Source organism: Antechinus flavipes, chromosome 1 (assembly GCF_016432865.1).
Source record: "Antechinus flavipes isolate AdamAnt ecotype Samford, QLD, Australia chromosome 1, AdamAnt_v2, whole genome shotgun sequence".
NCBI lineage: Eukaryota > Metazoa > Chordata > Mammalia > Dasyuromorphia > Dasyuridae > Antechinus > Antechinus flavipes.
In genome coordinates, this window is record NC_067398.1 from 255,248,037 (window position 1) to 255,268,529 (window position 20,493).

The 20,493-nt window shown below is 39.2% G+C and overlaps 1 protein-coding gene across 1 annotated transcript in view; it reads left to right on the forward strand.

Annotated features, from left to right (window-relative positions):
• C1H7orf50 (chromosome 1 C7orf50 homolog) overlaps window positions 1-4,597 on the forward strand; it is a 360,775-nt gene extending 356,178 nt beyond the window's left edge. The window contains exon 7 of the transcript XR_007954193.1: window positions 3,502-4,597. The gene's annotated coding sequence lies outside the window, so the exon portion shown is untranslated. The remainder of the gene's footprint in view (window positions 1-3,501) is intronic.
• Window positions 4,598-20,493: the final 15,896 nt, after the last annotated feature.

Genomic DNA, 20,493 nt, shown 5'->3' on the forward strand with positions numbered 1-20,493 from the left:
ATATTAGCTGTGAGGAAAAATGAAGAGTGCAGAGTGATTCTGAGGAAAAGAGAACTTGTCCTTAGAATCTGTTCCCTCCCACCCCCCAAAAGGCAGTGATTTTCAGTCCTACTTTATTGTTTAGAATTGTTAATAAATCTTCTCCCCCCAAATTCTCAAAATTAATTTTAATTAACTGAAAATATATACACACTTTAAAATCTTTTAAAGAATGAAGTCAGGTATAATATCCAACAGTTTCATGTCATAAGAACCTTGACATTAGTAAATAAATGGGAATCCTCCACTGAATGGGAAGAGGAAAGGGAACAGCATTTTGGAGAACTTTCTATATGCAAGACATTGTGGTAAACACTTTGAAAGATATCTCATTTGATCCTCAACGATAACTCTGAGAAGTGCTATTATCTCCATTTTATAATTGAGGAAACTGAAACAGAGAAGTGACTTGCCCAGGTAATAACTGTCTAGATCGAGATTTGAAATCAACTCTCCCTGATTGCAGGCCTGGCTATCTCTCTTCTGGGCTCTATCTAATACCATCCTGTGGAGACTAATTTTAATTTGGAAACTTATAGGGTAGGAAAAGATGCTGTCCTTTTCCTTTGAGAGCTTTCTACTAAAATAAATAAGTAAAAGTAATAACTCATATTTACATGGTACTTTAAAGTTTGCAAAGTATTTTTCCTCATTTTTGTTTTTCCCTGATTCTATCAGAGCACCATAGTAGGTGCTTATTATGTATTGAATAAGTGAACAAATGACAATTGGCAAAACAAATAGGAATACAACCAATCTTCAGCTTTTTCCCAACAAAATGAATTCAATTCAGTAGACATTATTAAGGACCTACTATGTGCAAGGCATTGTGTTATGTGCTGGGGATAGAAAGAAAAAAAAAAAAAAACCTGTGAAATAAATGGTACAACTATTACATCCCCCACTTAACAGATATCTTCCAATGACTGCCATCCCTCACATTGCCTGTCCTTCTCAACCTCAGCTGGACTGTAAATCTCCTCAAAGATAGCCACTGTCTTCTACTTCCTGAGTGCACAGCATGCTGGGCATACAGTCAGCACCCAAGAAATATGTGTTGTCTTGGCAATTTTTCGGGCCCAGCAACTTCTCTCCCACAGATTTCTATTTGGAATCACGCCTAGCTATCTGGCAGCTACTTTGGGGTTGCACTGCATGAGCAAATCACTTCTCATTCAGTCTTTGTGGTCAAATGTTTCCTTGCCTGGGAATGATTTTCTCTAATGTACAATAAGATAAGTTACTTAACTTTCCCGTTTCTCAATTTTCATTGGACCCCAAATGGACACAGCAGAATGGTACTTTTTCAGAACAGGAAAGGACCTAGTTCAGGCCCCTTGTTTTACAAAAAAGGAAACAGACCCAGGAAGTTAGATTTCTTGCCCAAGCTTATGCAGGCAGGAAATATCAAAAGAGGGATTTGAATCCAGACCTGTTGACTCCAGAGGCAGTATGAGCATTGGACATAGCAGATTTGTACAATTTCAGAACAAGAAAAGACATAATTGAGTGTGCAGTGAACAGAATGCTGGACTTGGGAGTCAGGTAGTCCTGAGTTCAAATGTGGCCTCAGACACTTAATAGTAATGTGATACTGGGTAAGTCCTAATTTCTGTTTGCTTAAGTTTCTTCAGCTGTAAAATGGGAATAATATTAGCATCTATATCCTAAGGCTATTGTAAGGATCAAATGAGATACTATTTTTAAAAAGCTTAGCACAGTGCCTGGTGCATAGTAAACACTATATAAATGCTTATTCCTTTCCCCCCTCATAAAATTATATTTCCTGTTATGAAATTCTACAAGTCTGCTGTTCTCAACTGAGATACTGCCTCAGGAGTCAGAGGATCTGAGTTTAAATCTCTTCTTGGATACTTCCTGTGTGGCCTTGAATAAATCATGTAACTGCGCTCATCTACAAAATGAAGTGATTCGACCAGGTCTCTCTGCCATGCCCAACTTCTGGTACACTTAAAAGAGCACTGACTCTGGAATCAGAGGTTCAGTCATTTCAGTCATGTTCAACCTTCCATGACCCCATTTGGGGTCTTCTTAGCAAAGATCCTGGAGCCATTTTCCTTTTCCAGCTCATTTTACAGATGGGGAAACTGGGATAAATATGGTTAAATGACTTGCCCAGTAAAAGTTTGGGTTCAAATCCTGTCTCTGACACTTACCACTTACTTAACCTCACTAGACTAGAAAAAACTAGTTTTCTTATCTATAAAACAAAGGGGTTGGAGCAGATGCCTCTGGAGTTCTTTCCAGATCTAGATTTATGGTATTATTATGTGCCCGTGAAGGCAACTGAAAATTAAGCCTGGCACCTCCCTCTGCCCCAGCTTAGAATTCAAGGCCTTTAAAAATCAACTTCATCATAAATTGGATGGTTTTGCTACTGAAGTAATCAGATTCTCTTTGATGCAGAGACTGCTGCTCTTTAGCTTTAGGGAAAGCAGCCAGAAAAGACTCCTTCCTTGGGGGACTTAGGGCATTGGACAGGAATGGAAATTAAAAAGCTGGGAGTCAAGGGAGAGACAGAGGGAGAGAGGCAAAAGGGGAGACAAGCAGGCACCAGGGAAAACCCCACCAATAGGGGCCAATGTTAGGAAAGTCTCCATCAGGAATACAGGAATAGACTTAACCAATCTTTTCAGTCCCACAGTCGATTTAGTCAGACGACATAATAAAGCCTAACAACCATCCTGACCTCCCTCTTCCCCACCCCCATCTTCCATGGCTGAATCAGCCAGTTGTTGACTAAGGCAACCAGTTGTGTTGGCTTCTGTGTAACCTATAAACCATCTTTGCCTTGCTGGAGGGAGGTATTCCTAAGTATACTGTGGGGGTGGAGAGCCAGAAGCTGTGGTCAGGTCGGCACCAAAGGGCCCATTGCAAAGGATAACATGAAATCAGAATTCGAGATTGCAATTTTGTGAAAGGGATTTTAACACAGAAAGATTGTGTTTTCAGGCACAAGTAGTGGGGGTTGGGATTTCGGTGTGAAAATCAGAAAAATAAGGTGTCTTATGTTCCACACACATCACATTATCAATACTGTAATATTTCAGTAAGCCAAGTATCTATCGGTTGGAAAACTGTTCACTCTTTTAGGAGATTCTTTGGGAAGAGGGGTGGGAGATGGGAAGAAAAGCCTTGCACTACTTCCAAATAGCTCTGGATATTTTTTTTAGTGAAAACCATCTTTGAAAAATGAATGCCTTTGACTCATTTTGGCCATGTGCTCCCTCTGTTTTGCTGGAGTGAATTTGGCTTTGTCTCTATGTACGTTTGTTTAGGTTATATTTAACTTCATATTTTCAATTTAGAGAAAAATGTCTCTTTGTAAATAGACCAATCTAGGCCGAGAGCTGTGTAAAACAGTTGTGTGTTGTTTGTTCGTTCTGGAAAATTTGCTTATGGTTTGGAGACCGTGTGTGGCTTTGTTTTTAATTTACTTAGGAGGAATAATGCAAGGCACATGCATCACCCCTGGAAGCCAAAACTGAAATCAAATACAGACTTGGTGCCATTGACGGGAGACGCTAGATCATTCTCATCAGCTCCAGACAAACTGTTTTCTTCCCCACCCAGCAGAAGAAATTTGCTGTTTTTCCTTCTCCCCTCCCCCACTCAGAGTTTTTAAAGATTTTTCTCCCACTTCCCAAAAAAGAAAAGTAAACCATGCAGACATCTCTGGGGTAGGAGGAAAAACTGGGTCCTGAGCTGGGCAGTCCCAGGTTGGTTAAAAGACTAGAGCATCCATTGAGGCCATCATACACAACTTCTTCTATAGAAAGAGTGTTGGCTCTGTAGTCAGAAGTCTTGGGTTCAAATCCTCTCTCAGGTACTTTGGAGAGGTCGTACTACTTGCTTGGGCTTCATTTTCCCCATCTCTAAAATGGAGGGGCTGGATCTAGATTAAAGCTTACTAAATGATAGGTCACAATCCTATATGGGGTCACATAACTGAATGTGGGGCTCACAAAAATTTTGTCAACGGTAAAAGGTTTCCTGAATGCTCTGCATCCAGCAGTATCAGATATTCTGCCAAGATTTAATTCTTCATGTAAGAATAACTAAGCAAATCCATTTCATTACTATGCAAATTTGCTTTCCTTTTTAATAAATGGTAAAATTATATGTATACCAAAGAATTGTTTTAAAATCATTTTCTTTATGATTTATTATTAGTAAATGTTTGATTTGTATACCTGTTTTATATACCTATGTACCTGGGGTTGCATGAAGGTTTCTCAGGAGGAAAAAAAGGTCATGAGTGGGGGAAAAAATTGGGCTAGAGAACCATTAAGGACCTTCCAGTTCTAGAACTACAACCCTATGAATGTCTGTGGCTTTTCCTGGCTTAATATGGATCACAGTGGGTTCCAAAATGTTCTCTAAAGCAGGATTCTTTAGCTGGGGTCCTTTAACTCCTTTTAAAAATGATTTTGATAAATGTATTTGAAATACTTACAAAAGTATCTGTAATACTTACAAAATCAAATTGCAGTGAATTAAATCCACAATTAACATAAATAAAATGTTCAAAAAATAATTGGTTGCTTTTATAATCTGTATTTTATTTCATGCATTTAAAAAAATTCTTTTGAGAAATTAGCCTAAAAGCTTCACCAGTCTGCCAGAGAAGTCCATGATGCAGAGATAGCATGAATCCCTGCTCTAAAGTCCACTAAAGAGAGTACGTTCACTTTTCAGAGAAGTAAAGAAATAACCTGTCAGGTCCACAAAGCTGAACTTCTCTCCTCTTCCCTTCCCCCCAGCTCTTTGAAGAGTTGATGCTTCAACCATCTTTGACCTGAAAACACAGGAGCCCAATGCTGGACTGGAGCATCACATTTTATTTGAATTCCTACTTTCTTTTATTAAGCCATTTGGGGCCCCAAGACCCATGAGCCTATATTCATATAAGATATGTTAGAAACACAAAGACCGGGATTCCACTTTTTTTTTAATTGTACATTTCAACTATCCAAAGTGTCCTTGACCAATTGGCACTAATGTTTAGGTTTCCTGGAACAGCCCCTGAACTGCTTTGTAAGGTCTCTAGACCTGACAGCTGCCCTGGTAAATTATTTCTGGTCCCAACAGGGGCCTTAATTGTTTCTGGAGTTATAGTTCTTAGAGCCAGAATGAATTTTGAGGTCAGTCACTGTGCTTGGGACACACACACACACACACACACACACACACACACTCACATGCGATTCAGTCCCTGCTGGAGGTGTATGTATGTATGTATGTATGTATGCAGAAAATTTAATAAAGTCATTTCTTATGGCAGATCACTAGCATCTTAGGAATCAGGAAGATCTTTCTGGAAGAGGTGACGCTTGAAGTGAACCTTGGAGGAAGCTAGAAATTTCACAAGTTAACTGACAGTGAGAAGGGAAGGCCTTCCAAGCAGAGGGAACAGCTTCTGCTCAGACATGGAATATGGAGTGCTGTGTACAGAGGGCAACAAGTGGTCCAGTGTGACTGTAATGTAGAACACGTGAAGGAAATAAATGTGCAGTAATAAGCCTGGAAAGCTGAGCAACTCCTAGATAGTGAAGAACTTTGAAACTGGAGGAATTTTTATTTTATCAGGACAAAAAGGAACCACTTGAGCAGGGCAGTAGCATGGTCACACCTTCTGGAGAAGCAGAGAGGGAAATTCAGGGGCTGCCACAGTAGCCCGGGAGAGAAGAGAAATCCTGAACTGGAGGGGTGTCCTGTGTGGGTGAAGAGAAGGGGGATGGAGGTGAGATAGAGATGGAATTGACATGATTTAGCAATTGACTGGATGTGAGGGATGAGACAAGAATGCTCCCAAGGTTGGGAACCTGGATGATTATGAGGACAGTGGTACCTTGGAAAGAAATAGAAAGCCAAATGGCACGGTGGTTAGAGCCCCCATCTCTGGAGTCAGAAGGACCTGAGTTCAAATGTGATTTCAGACACTTACTAACTGGATGACTTAACCCTATTTGCCTCAGTTTCCTCATCTGTAAAATGATCTTGAGAAGGAAATGGCGACCACTCTAGTATCTTTGCCAAGAAAACTCCAAATGGAGATGCAAAGAGTAAGACATGACTAAACAACAATAACAGAAGAAAAGAGAGGTTAGGAAGAGAAGTGAGTTTGATGAGAAGGATAATGGCCTTTCTTTTGGATATATTCAGTGTGAGATACCTATGGAATATCTAGTTGGAGATATCTAGTAGGTATTGATTGAGGAAAGATTAATGAACTGGGGTCCTCTGCATAGAAGTGATAGGTGGGTGCACTGTAGGCCGAGGGTGTGTATGTGAGTATGTGCAGACAGTGCAAAGATACAAAGAGGAGAGTGGAAAGTCATTTGAGAAGAAACAAGTAAACCAGTATGGCTTTATCATTGAGTGTGTAGGCAAGTCTAAAATGCAAGATGACTAAAATAGGAAGGGATCAGGTGGTTATGAGCCTTCATATGTTAAACAAAGAATCTTACATTTGATCTTGGAAGTAATAGGGAGTTACTGGTGTTCATGGAATAGGGAGATTAGAGTGACCCAGTACAGGTCACATCTCTGTAAGGCCTTCTTATAATACATTAACTTTCAGTGATCTTTTTTTTTGTTTGTTTTACTTTTTTAATGTTTTTATTATAAAACTAATAATTAACAAATACAAATATTTAATTCTATAAAGAAGGACATAAAAAGAAGATTTTAAATGAAACAGGCCTTTTGTTTTAGTTTGTTTTGAAAAACAAATTGATAAGATTCAGGTGTAGCCAAGTGACGCAGTAGATAAAGCTCTGACCCTGGATTCAGGAGAACCTGATTTCAAATCCAACCATTTGACACTTGATACACACTAGCTCTGTGACCCTGAACAAGAGAAACAAAGAGAGAGATACCAACTTTGTGAGAGGAGAAATTGGTTTGAGACCTTTGAAAAAGAGAAGCATTCTTTTTTTCTTCTTCTTATAGAGAAAGGACATGCATGATTCCAAGGTCTCTCTGAGATTAAATCCAGACATTTGGAGAGAAAGACTTTGAAAGAAATAGAGATGCAAGAAAAGCTGGATCCTTAACATGTTCCTGATTTCTATCTTGCTCACACAGTAACTTTAGAGAACTTCCTTTTTGGTGAAATCAGGCTATTTCTTTTGATTTGAGCTGAAATATATCACTCCAATGGGAAAATTTATTTCCCATTTCTGTATACTTTCTAATATACTGTAATCTGTTTTAAAGTAGATTAGATTTCTGCTATTTCTGTTTGTTATCTACTTGAATAAATGAATCTACTTACTTTTCACTATTTATTATGGTCTTTTCTGTAAGCAACATTAACTGTGAGAGTATGAAGCCAGTCAATATAAGCTTGAGGCATCATTAAGAATGATTAGAGAAGCTATTGGCTTTTGTTTTGAACCTAAAAATCATGCCCTTGTACTCAGCACTATTTAAGAGGCAGGTAGGCAGCTGGATGGAGAGAATCCCATGCCTGGATTCAGGAAAACCTGCATTCAAATGCAGCTTCAGATACCAGCTATGTAACTGTGGGCAAGTCACTAAGAAATAGCAAACCACTCCAGTTTCATTGCCCAAAAAACCCTATGGACAATATTAGCATGTTATGGTCCATGGGAGCACAAAGGATCAGGACATGAACAACTGGACAAGAGCAGCAACGTCCCTCTCAGAGACTGAAAGAGCTTCTAACCTCCTCAAACTCTACAGTCATATTCTTGCCCTTCTGTGCTCCTCAATGCAGAAGTCTCAGTCTTCTCTGGAAAGGGGTGGGTAAGAAAGATTCTAGAGATAATCTATGAGTCCTTCCTCTTGAGCTACCTATTCATAATATACATGCACACATACCCTTTATCTATTGAATGAAGTACTATTCTGTATTGTTTGCTCAATGCCTTACACATAGCAAAAACTTGACAAATGTTTGTTGAATTAAAATTGTTCCTTGTGTATCAATTTTACTTTCCCAGATAGATTGTAAATTCCTTCAGGGCAGAAATCATGTATAATATTCTCCATGCTAATTAGTATAGACTCCTGATCTGTTGAGTCCAAAAACTTTAATCTGGCACACATCAAGAAGTATTTGCCATGTGAAAGATCATGCCAGTTGTTGGCTGGTTCTTTTGGGAAACAAATTGAGAAAGTTTACTGACCTTGGAATCAAAAGAGTTGAATTCAAATTCCACCCCCAACACTTATTTGCTATGTGACCTTGGACATCAGTTTTCTTCCCTACAAAATGGAGTATCACAATACTTTCACTATCCCTGGGGTGGTTGTGAGTTCTGCAAAATATAAAGAGCTAAACAGAAATGAGAGTTGGTGGTGAGATTACATTCTTTTTTTTTTTTTTTAAATTTTGATTGTTTTCCAATTTACAAAAATCTGTTTTTCTCTCCCACCCACCTACCCCTCCATTGGAGTAGGGGGAAAGAAAAGAAAAAGAAATCCCTTGTCACAAATGAGCATAGTAAAGTAAAATTTTCCTATAAACTAGGAAGGAGAGACAAGAAATTCTTGGTCCTCAGTCAGCAATGGTTTTTGTAAGACTTTTTTTTTCTTTCTCATGAGTGCCTTTGTCTTGAATAATAACTGTAATGATAATAATAATAATAACTTCAGGAGGTTGTGTGCTGCAGTGAGTAAAGCTTCTGTGTGGGGGCACATGAAAGCATAGGAATGGGAGGCCCAGAAGGTGGGTTTGAATGAATTCTGGCATGAACAATGCAGGCTCTTTCCTTAGCATCACTGCAGAGATGTTTACAGCCCCCATGAAGGCTTTTTGGTCACAGTGTGGTATTGTTGAAGGCAATGAATTGTGGAACCTCACAGAAAAGAAGGGGGGGGGGAAGCAGGAGTCACTCAACTGTTCTGTCTTCATTTTCTCCTTGTGGCCAATGAGGAGAGCCTCATTCATCCCTGCATCTTCTCCGGCCTATCTGTCTCAAAATCATTGCAATCGTTTTGAAAATAAAAAGCTTCAATTAAAAAAATTTTATGTGTTAGTCAATTAATTCAACACAAGGCTATCCCTTGTCCCTGAAATATATCCCCCTAACATATTCTCCTCAGCTACAAAGAGGATATGTATGGTCTCTGTCCTCAATTATAGGAAATTATGTACAGAAATAATTAGAATGCAAGATAGAATATGAAAGTCTCATAAAAGATGGACAAAAGGCTAATGGAGTTCATTTCTGGCTTGGAAAACAAATTCATTCACTTACAAAACAAAACACTGTGCTGAATCCTTGGGGAGGTACAGAGATAAGATACATCCTGCCCTCAGGATGTTCACAATCTAGTAGAGGAGATATAAAATAGACAGAGAGCTCTAATAAACAAACTCTAATCAGTGCATGGGGGAGGTCGATACAAAGAAGATGATATGAGGATTCCAGGGAAGGAAAAAGTGATTTTTGAGTGGAGGAAATCAGTGAAGATATACCACAGAAAATGACATTTGATCTAGATCTTGAAAGATAAGTAGGATCTAAGCAGACAGAGAACCTGGGTCAGGGGAGCACCAAAATGGATTTCCAGCATATTAACCAATATAAGAAAGAACAGGACAAATTTTGGAAATGTGAATCATCAAGTCGGGTTAGAAGGTAGTAGGAGATAAAAGCAAAATGGAAAGACTGAGTTTGGACTCAATGCCTGAGACATGGGCTCTCTTTTGAGAAATTTCAGATTTTTAATAGGAGGATGGTATGATCAGAGCTGTGCCCTAAGCCAGAAATTGTATTCAGGATGGATTAGAAGAGGTCTTGTTGGAGCCCAGGAGACTCATTGGAAGGCTCCTGCAACAAAATCCAAGCAAAAACCAATACAACAAGATGGAAAAAAGTCACACTCCAAAGAAATGTCACCCAAACTCTGACCTTATTGCCTTCTTGTTAATTCATTCAGCAAATGTTTCTGAAGCATTTACTGTGTGCAAGCATTTGCTCAGTCTTCGTGCTGGGTGATAAGTGGACTCAGTGCTGTTCCACAAAGCTGTCAGCATCTGGGATATAGTAATGGGACATTCATTGTCCTTTAAGAGGACAAGGAAAAAATAAAGCCTCATGAGTTGGCATTCAGAGGGCAATGGGGGCATACCACCTATGATCCATCCCTTGGCACTCCCAGCACTGCTATAAATAAATGAGCTTGAGTGCTGGCAGTACACTGGGGTCCATGCAATAGTATAGCAGGCAAAAGGTGAGATTAGCTACCATTTCAACAATTTGCTAAACATTGACTGGAAAAGTGGGGCTCTATGCTAATGAAAGGTAGGTGAAGCAATAGATAGGGCACTGGTCTTGGAGTTAGAAAGAACTGAGTTCAAACTCAACCTCAGATACTCATTAGTTATGTGGCAAGTCATTTAACTACTATTTGCCTCAGTTTTGCCATTTGCAAAATGGAGATAATAATAGTTCCTACCTTGAAAGGTTGTTATAAGTTCTAATAAGATGATATTTGTAAAGTTCTTAGTAAAATAGATGAGTCAGCTAGGTGGCACAGTGAATAGAATACCAACATCAGGAAGACTTGAGTTCAAATAAGGCCCCAGACACTTAATAGCTGAGTAATCCTGGACAAGTTACTTAACCCTGTTTGCCTTAGTTTCCTCATCTGTAAAATGAACTGGAGAAGGAAATGGAAAACCACTCCAGTGTCTCTGCCAAGAAAACTCCAAATGAATCATGAAGAGTCAGACACAACTGAACAACAATATCACAGTGCATATCACATAGTAGGAGCTTATTAAGTTCTTGTTCCTTTTCCAGTGGGAAGTTCCCTCTACCGTGCTCTTCTCTTCTTACAGTCTTAAGAGAGAGTTACCTTCAGCTTAAGTCATTTCGCCAGAATGGGTCAGAGTGACTCTTGAACCCAGGTCATCATGGATCTCTCTAACTACTACCCCATACTGTTTCTCTAACATATAATAGGAGCATTATACATAGTTATTGAGATTAATTAAAATGAATTTACACTCTTCCTGAGCACATACCAATAGGATAGTGGAAGAAACTGATCTGAAACCTATTAATTAAAGGAAAAGATTTGGAGATTGAGAATTTGTTGTAGATAATACAAACTTTACCTGGAGAAGTATGAATTAAAAAATCAATATAATTCTTTCTCCCCAGCAGTGGTTGGATGAAGACAATATCATAAGAAATGGAAATCATAGGACCCAGAATTAGAAGGATTGGAAGTCAAATTAGTCCAACCTAATAAAGAAAATCAAGACTCTGAGAGCATCCTTGGACCTGCCCACGTTCACCCACATAGCATCACAGATGGAAAATTAGAAATGACCTTAACGGTCATGTATAATCTGGTTCCTTCATTTTCAAGAAGAGGTAACTGAGGCTTAAAGGAGATAATTTAATTTACTCAAGGTTATCCACCCAAGATAGTGAGGGGCAACTAGGTGACACCATAGTGCACAGAGTGCTGGGCCTGGAGTTAAGAAGAATCATTCCCCTGAGTTCAAATCTGGCCTGTGTGACTGGACAAATCATATCACCCTGTTTGCCTCAGTTTCCCTATCTATAAAATGAACTGGAGAAAGAAATGGCAAATCACTCTGGTATCTTTGCCAAGAAAACCTCAAATGGGGTCACGAAGAATCAGACATGAACAAAAAATGACATAGATAATAAATGGTGAATACATGAAAAATATAGAATCATAAATAATTAGAATTGGGAAAGGCCTTAAAGAGCATTTAATCCAGACACTTTAATTTACACAAATTGAAAACAGAGGCGTTCCAAGGAAGTGACTTGCCAAGGTCTCCAAATTGGCAGAGTTGTTGTTTATTGTTTATTTTTTAGTCATGTCTGACTTCAGATACCATTTGGAATTTTCTCTGAGATATTGGTTTGCCATTTCCTTCTCCGGCTCACTTTACAAATGGGGAACTGAGGCAAACAGGGTGAAATGATTTGTCCAAGATCACACACCATAGAAAGTATCTGAGATTGAACTCACCAAGATGAGTCTTATCTCTACTTTATACTATTCTACCTAGTTGCCCCTCCAGTCTGTTAATTTTTCCATAATGCCATCCTGCCAATCCAAGTACAGCAGGCACAAAAACCAATGACTACAGCAATGAGGAATCATACATCTTCTACGGTGGTTGAGGGAGGGAGACACTGAAGTGACTGAAACCACATGTATTTGACCTTTCTCTCCTTGGCTTGGGAGAATGAAATGTAGGATGTCCTTGGTGTTGTGCTAGGACCTGGATGAGCCCAGCTCTCAAAACCTGCCTTCTCCTTTTGGCTGCAAGGACAATATCCCTGGGAAGTGAAATCACAGTACTTAGAATTGGAAGTCAAGTCCCTTTGGACTGAAAGGACTACATATGAGGTCAGGACAAGGTGCCATTCTGGGTTCTACCTGAATCAGGGGATCTTCTACCCCCTTTTCCCTTCCCTTATTCTTAAGGAGTCAGGTAGGGTGCCTGTGCAGAGTTTCAGAACCTGTGTGGTAGTGTGAAGAAGGCGGTGAGGATTGTAGCCAAGCCCTGTCGTTAACCAGTATGGGACCTGAGGAACTTCTCAGCATCAGAGTTTCTTCATCTATGAAAATAAGGCTTACAAAATCTACTCACAGGGTTCTCATGAGAACTGAGGCACAAAATACATGTGAAAGCACTTTGCAAATTGTAATAGGTAATATTTATTACTCATAATGGAACTATTACTACTAGTCTCTCTGGGCAGCTAGCAGTTTAAGATCCAACACGGAACTTTTCTTGGAGGTAATCATGATGCTGGTACTGAGACAAGAGGCAGCCAATGAATGATGCAGTGAAAAGCGCTCCAAGCCTCGAATCAGGAAATTGTTATTTAGTCATTTTTTCAGTCATGTCCTGACTCTTCAAAACTCCATTTGGGATCTATTTGGCAAAGATCCTGAAATGCTTTGTCATTTCCTTCTCAAACTCCCTTTATAGATGAGGAAACTGAGGCAAACAGACTTTACAGATATAGTCTCATTTCATCTTCACAACAACTTTGGGATGTAGGTGTTACTAATATCCTTATTTATTCAATATTTGAAGGAAACCGAAGCAAACAGGATTGTGACAGAGTCACACAGTGTCTAAAGCCAGATTTGAATTCAGGAAGATAAGTCTTTCTAATTTAAGAAATGGTGCTGTATCCACTGCACCACCTAGCTAGGAAATCAGGAGGACCTGAATTTAAATCTTGCCTCAGATACTATTTGTGTGACATACTCTTTCTGCCTCAGTTTCCCTATCTATAAAATGGGGATAAATAATAGCACCTACTTGCCAGGGTTGCTGTGAAGATAAAGTGATACCATATCTATAAAGTACTTAGCACAGTGCTTCCCTATTCTAGGCTCCTAAAAAAAAAGGATACATTGATTTGAATGGTCTCTAAGGTCTCTTCCAGCAGATCAATCAATCAATAAACATTTATTAAGTGGTTATGATTTGTCAGTTAGTCATTTAATAAATATTTAAGTGCTTAAAATATGCTGTTCTAAGTGCTTAGGATACAAAGAAAAGCAAGACAGTTTCTGCTTTCAAGGAATTCAGAGTGACTGTGCTACATGCTGGGGATGGTCCCTGTCCTCAAAGAGCTTACATTCTATCAGGAGAAACCACATAAGCGTGTTCTAAATCTATTGGCTGCAAGATCATTTTGAGAAGAGGGGCCTTAGAAACTGTGGAGGATCAGGTAAGACTGGGTATAAATCATGGATTCTCAACTTTTGTCGTTTCTTGGACTCCTTTGGCAGGGGAGAACTATGGACCCTGCTCAGAATAATGGGATTACAAAGAAACCCAATTATACTAAACTACAATTATCAAAATACTAAAAAATAAAAATTCCGAGACTCTAGATTAAAAACCCCAAATATAAAAATAGGTGGTGATGAAACACTTCTTGCAGGAAACAAGAGATTTTAAGAGGCAGAAGAGAGGAAGATGTGAGTTCCAGGCATGGAGGACACAGCCCAGGCAAAGGCAGTGTGGTGAATAGCAAGAGACCTAATGTGGTTGGACCATGAAGTGCTGTGAGGAGAATTATGTGTAATAAGCCTGGAAACCAAGTCATGAAGGACTATAAATTCCAACTCTATGATTCTGGGATTTTTCCACTTCCAGCTCTGCCTGGTGTTCCTAAGCTCAGACTTCAGCTTCACCATAAGCCCACACTCCTCTGTCCTGTCTCCCCGACTTCCAGATGCCAGCTTCCTGATGCTCAGAAAGCAACTTTAAACTAATTCACATGAAACTGTTTGTAGGAAACTCTTAAAAACATAATGCTCTGCTTCCCCTCTCTTCCCCCCCCCCCCCCCAGGAGTACTTCCATTTTGACCAGGAGTGTCTTTTGGCCAAAAGGAGAAGAGAAGAACCAGAAATTCTTGCTGTGGCAGCAAAAGAACCTGGGAAGGACTTTCAGTTCTGTTTTTAAAAACCACATCCTCTTATAAATGCTCTTGGTCCTTCTTTCTGCTATTAAGCTTCTCACTAGTATTTCCTTAGTATTTTAAAGTTTCTTATCTCATTTGATCATCACAACAACCTTAGGACATAGGAGATAGTACTGTCTCTATTTTACAGCTTCAGAGACTGAGACAGACAAGTTAAATGACTTGCTCAGGCTCACATAGTTATTTGAGTGTCTACAGTCAGATATGGAAGTCTTATTGACTCTACATGCGGTGCTTTATCCAGAAGACTAAGATCTGGGATGATGAGATCGACAAGCAGGTGCAAAGAGTATCTGTGACCTGTGAAGTCAGGCTCCAACCAGAAGCCAGGTTTGTGGAATCACCGAGGTCTTCTCAGGAAAGGGCACCAGAAGAGTTAACTCCAGAATTTCACCTCTGTTTCAGGCTGGGCTCGAGAGTGTTGGGGGTTTCACGTCTTTGTGGTATTTAAATTAAAAATTGCAGTAGAAAGTAACCATCTGTGGAGCAATTTGGCATGAAACAGCCCTCTGCATTTTATTATATCATATTACTTTATTTGAAAAGGTAAAAAAAAAAGAGTAAGACAGGCCCTGGTGTATCGTGGTATGAAATCTATAGTAACTTAAACAATTGTTTCCAGAGATGTGCTGAGCTGTACAAAATATGCTCAAATGGGCAGCTTTTTAGAGCCTAGAATGTTCTTGACATACCTAAAGCAGAAATAGATCTCTCCAAGGCCAGGGTGGAGAATGAAGTGGGAAAACCACAAAGAGTAGGATCAGTGCTGGGGCCAGATGTCTGTGCACATATACGGAGATTACTTTTCCAATCCAAAGGCCTTTTCCCCATTCCTATTCTCCTTGACCTCTCTGCAGCCTATAACATTACTGATCACACAGTGGTTATTCTCCTATCGGGTCCCCTTTGCTGGATCCCTTCACAGCCTTTAACCACAGGTGTCCCTCGGGGTCGATCCAGAGCTCTCTTTTCTTCTCCCTCTCTAGTCCTTCACTCGGTGATCTCAACAGCTCCCATGGATTTAACTACCATCTGTGCTGATGATTCTAAAATCTACTTTTCCTGCCCCAAACTGTCTGCCGACCTCCAATCTCACTTCTCCATTTTTCAGGCATCTCAAATTGATTTCTGGCAGTCATTTAAAACGCAACAGGGCCAATGTAGAGCTCATTATCTTTACTCCTTAACTTCACCCATCTCTGACTTTTCCTATTACTGTCCCTCAGACTCACAACCTAGAATCATCCTGAACTCCTATTTCCCACCACCTCCACATCCAATCTCTTCCCACCCCTCCATACCAACAATCTATATATTATATTATAATAATAAATAAGTATTTACTCTTATATACGGACAGCAGTTGAAAAGTGTGTGTGTGTGTGTGTGTGTGTGAAGTTTAGAGAAAGATAGTGAGTGAGATACTGAGCTTATTGAAAAAGAAGGAAGAATGATATATTGGACAATAGATAACAGCCACCAAGATATAGATTAGGCAACACATGGTTGATAAAGTGAACTTCAAAGATGACTATTTGCTAAGTGATGATAGTAAAGAAAATCTAGAATGGCAGTGGAAAACAAAGACTATTTTGACCCTTGTGTGAGAGAAGAGATAATCTATGCCTTAGAGCATGGATAAATATATAATGTTATCTGGGATAAACTGTAAGTTTCAGAAGATGAAATTAGCAGGATATAAAGTCTAAATTGAAGAAAAGTTTCTTCATCATGAGATAGGAATTACAAAGGGGCAAGTAGAATTAGAGTTGCCAATCTGTTAGAGTAGAGTTTCAAATGAAAAATATGGGGATATGAAAATAGTGTATAGGGTTTGGGGAGAGAAATAATTTATTCTTAGGTAGCTAGAAGTTAAATATCATGGGAAATGGAATAGTAACAGTTCATGGGGGGTTCTGGACAGAGGGATAACAATGAGTAATAGATGATTAGAATATTGGATGCTTAAGGTCTGCAAATTTCCCTTGAACTTATCAGGACCATTCCATTTGGGTTCTTGTTATTAAAGTATATGAAGTAAGGGGGAAAGAGTTTCCTGTCTATGGATGGGCATGATAATCTGTTGCCAATTTCACCTTTCTAACCACCCCCTTTTCTCCTCTTCCCATTCCAGCACAGTCCTCCTCACCTCCCAGCTGGACACTGCAGGGGGGTGGGTGTCTGTCTGCTTCAAATATCTTCTCACTGCACGCAGCCACTAAAGTGATTTTCTTCAGGTACAGGTTCAATCATGTCACACACACCCCTACCCAATAACCTCCACTTCCTGCTGCCTCCAGAATCAATCCAAAAAGCTCTAACATGAAAAGTCTTTCATAACATCCTTGAGGACATGGACTTTTGCATTCTCAATGCTCAGCATAGTGTCTGACAGAAAGCAGACATTTAATAAATATTGAGTGATTGATCCAGCCCAGTTTTTATGTTTTCATACACACACACACACACACACACACACACACACACACACACATACACGGGTGTCTAAGGGGCTAAACTAGTAGACTCAAGTAGACTTGAGTTATAAGAAAAGATAAACATCTGTGGGAATCTGGGGCCTAAAAAGAATGGGGTTAGGTGGGAAGAGGAAGCCAGAATTGGGAAGAAGGAAAGAAATCACTCTTACCAGCTGGCTCCCCCCTACTCCATCATCTTGCCATGTCCCCTCCTCATTCCCCATAACCCAAGCTACTTCCAGCCTGGAGGTTCATAGAACTTTTTTTTTCCTTGACAGAACCTGTGGTTTTGCTAGTATAGGGAACCCCTGGTGAGCAATTCATTTTTCCAAAATAAATCAGCACTTTCTCTGAAATAGTCTTAAGAAGACTGCCCTGTGATTAGAAAAATGCAAATTAAAATAACTCTGAGGTACCAACCACCTCACACCTATCAGGTTAGTTAATGTGACAGAAATGGAAAATGATAATTGTTGAAGAGGATATGGGAAAATTGGAACACTGATGCATTGTTGGTGGAGCTGTGAACTGATCCAGCTATTCTGGAGAGTTATTTTGAACTGTGCCCAAAGAGAAATCAAACTGCATACCTTTTGATTTGGCAAAGCCACTGTTAGGACTATATCCCAAAGAGATTAGAAAAGGGAAAAGGACTTACATATACAAAAATGTTTGTAGCAGCTCTTTTTGTAGTGGCAAAGAATTGGACATTGAGAGGATGCCCATCAAGTGGGGAATGGGTGAATAACTTATGGTACGTGAATAATAAATAATATAATATAATAAATAAGTAGGCAGATTTCAGAAAAACCTAGAAAGATTTACAATAACTGATGCTGAGTGAAGTGAGTAAAATCAGAACACTGTACATATTAACAGCAACGTGTTCAATGATTAATTTTGATTGACTTAACTCTTCTCAGCAATACAATGAATAAGACAATTCCAAGTGATTCACTATGGAAAATTCTATTCAAACTCAGAGAAAGAAATATGGAGTCTGAATAGATCAAAGCATATTATTTTCATTTTTTCCCTTTCTTGTCATTTTTTTCCTTTTGCTTTGATTCTTCTTTCACAACATAACTAATGTGGAAATATGTTTTTTCCCTTTTTAAAAATAGTATTTATTTTTCCAAATACATGCAAAGATAGTTTTCAACATTCACCTTTGCAAAACTTTTTGTTCCAAATTTTTCTACCTCCCCAAGACAGCAAGTAATCTGACATAGGTCAAATATATGCAATTCTTTTAAACATTTTGGAAATATGTTTAATAAGATTGTATGTGTTTTAACTTAAAAACAAACAACAACAAAAAAGATGGCTGCCTAGGATTAGTGTTTTGGTCATAGTCACACAGCCAGTATGTATCAGAGCTGGAATTAAACCAGATTTCCAGACTATAAGGCTGGCTTTCAGTATCCCATGCTGACTCTCTTAACTCCTAGAATCTTAGAGACTGTCAAATTTTTAGGTCTAGTCAACGCCCTCACTTTACAGGTGAAGGAATTGAGGCCCAAAGAGAGAGAATTGGAGTGATTTTCTCTCCACTCAGTGGATTAGAGATTTAATCCACTAAATTTCAGTGGATTTAGCAGCAGAATTCAGGTCTTGTGATTCCCAAACTTAATGCTCTTCTCTATCCCAGAATCATTTGGAGATATAATGTCCCCGAAGGGATCCAGTTTCATCTCATTCCAGTTTTGTCACCTGGAGAGAATATACAAGAGAAAAAAGAACAGAGGAAATCTGAGCATGTGTTCACTTTAAAGAACAATTCATTCTTGAAGTTATTTTCATCAGCTTTGTTTGTATAGATGCTTTTTCCTTCCCTTTACCCTCACCCTTTTCAATCCACTCCAGGCAAAAAAGCTATATTTATCAACCTCTATTTGCCTCATTGAATTGGCAGCCAATTCCATAGACCTCATAAAATTGCTTAATAGGCAAATTAAACTTTTGACCCACTGCTAAGCTGTACACCCTCTGCATTTGGGCTTTCTCTCCTCAGGGATGATTGTCAGGAAAGCAAGGTGGATGGGAAAGTGGGAGTTAACGGCAAGTGAATTGGGAGGGTGGGAAACCTTCTCTTGTATGGTTCTGTAACTACCTGCAGGGTCTGATTTATGGCAGAGTTCCCAGAGATGTGGCTGAAGGTGCTACAACTTATTGGTTTTGCCCTAAATAGAGTAATAAGGATTGGAGCAATCAGACACTTGCTCCTGGGTCCTTGAAAAGGACCTATCATTGGAGAAAGAAAGGCAATAATATGAACTACTGGAAAAATCTACCCAATGTCCTGGCCCCTGAGCACTTAAGTCACAATCTCTCTCATCCTCAGTTTCTTTATCTGCAAAAAGAGGACTTTGAACTAGATTACCTCAAAGGTCCCTTCCAACTTGAAATCTATGATCCTATAAATAAATAAATAACATACTGAAGAGATTGTGTCCCTATGTTCTCTCATCTGTATAATTCAGAATAATTTAATTCTACCACTATGAGATAATAGGCCAAGTCTTGATGACAAAAGAAAATTATCCTTGCCCTCACAGAGTTTGCAGTGTGGTGAGGAGGATAAATTATCTCTAAATCCTATCAGCTTGTGAAAATCCCTAATACAAATTAGGATCAGTTAATTAACCAACAAGGGCAGCTAGATGACATAATGGATAAAGCACTTAGTCTGGAATCTGGAAGACCTAAGTTCAAATGTGGCCCTAGACACTTACTAACTGTGTGTCTCTGAGCAAGTCACTGAATCCTGTTTGCCTCAGTTTTCTCATCTGTAAAATAAATTGGAGAAGGAAGTAGCAAACAGCTCCAGTCTCTTTGCCAAGAAAATCCCTTTGTCTAGAATCTCTCAGGCTGTTTATTGTATTTGATTTCTCATGCACTTATCAAAGAATTGGTTCTGGGCATTGGAGAGAGCATGCATGAATTCATGGTGCATTTGTACCACCAGTATAGAACATAGGGCAGTGTCTGGCACATGATATGATTTTAATAAATATTTGTTGGTTAATTTTGTTATTGTTGCTGATACTCAAGTCAACTACAAATGACCCATGAAGGAAAATGCTCTTCACCTCCAGAAAAAGAACTGATAAATAGAAGGATGCACAGTTCATGTGGGTATACACACATATACATACATATGTGCATGTGTGTGTATATATGTGTGTGTGTCAAATGGTGGCCTTTTCTAGAGTAGGGTGGGAAGAAAGGGAGGGAGACAGTTCAGAAGTTAAAATTTAACCAAAAATTAAAAAAAAAATAAATGAAATGGGGCAAGTAGGTGGCACAGTGGATAAAACACTAGTCCTGAAGTCAGGAGGACCTGAGTTCAAATGTGACCTCAGACACTTAATACTTCCTGGCTGTGTGACCCTGGGCAAGTCACTTAACCCCAATTGCCCCAGCAAAAAATAAAAATAAGAAACAAACACAACCCTTCGTTTTGATAATAACA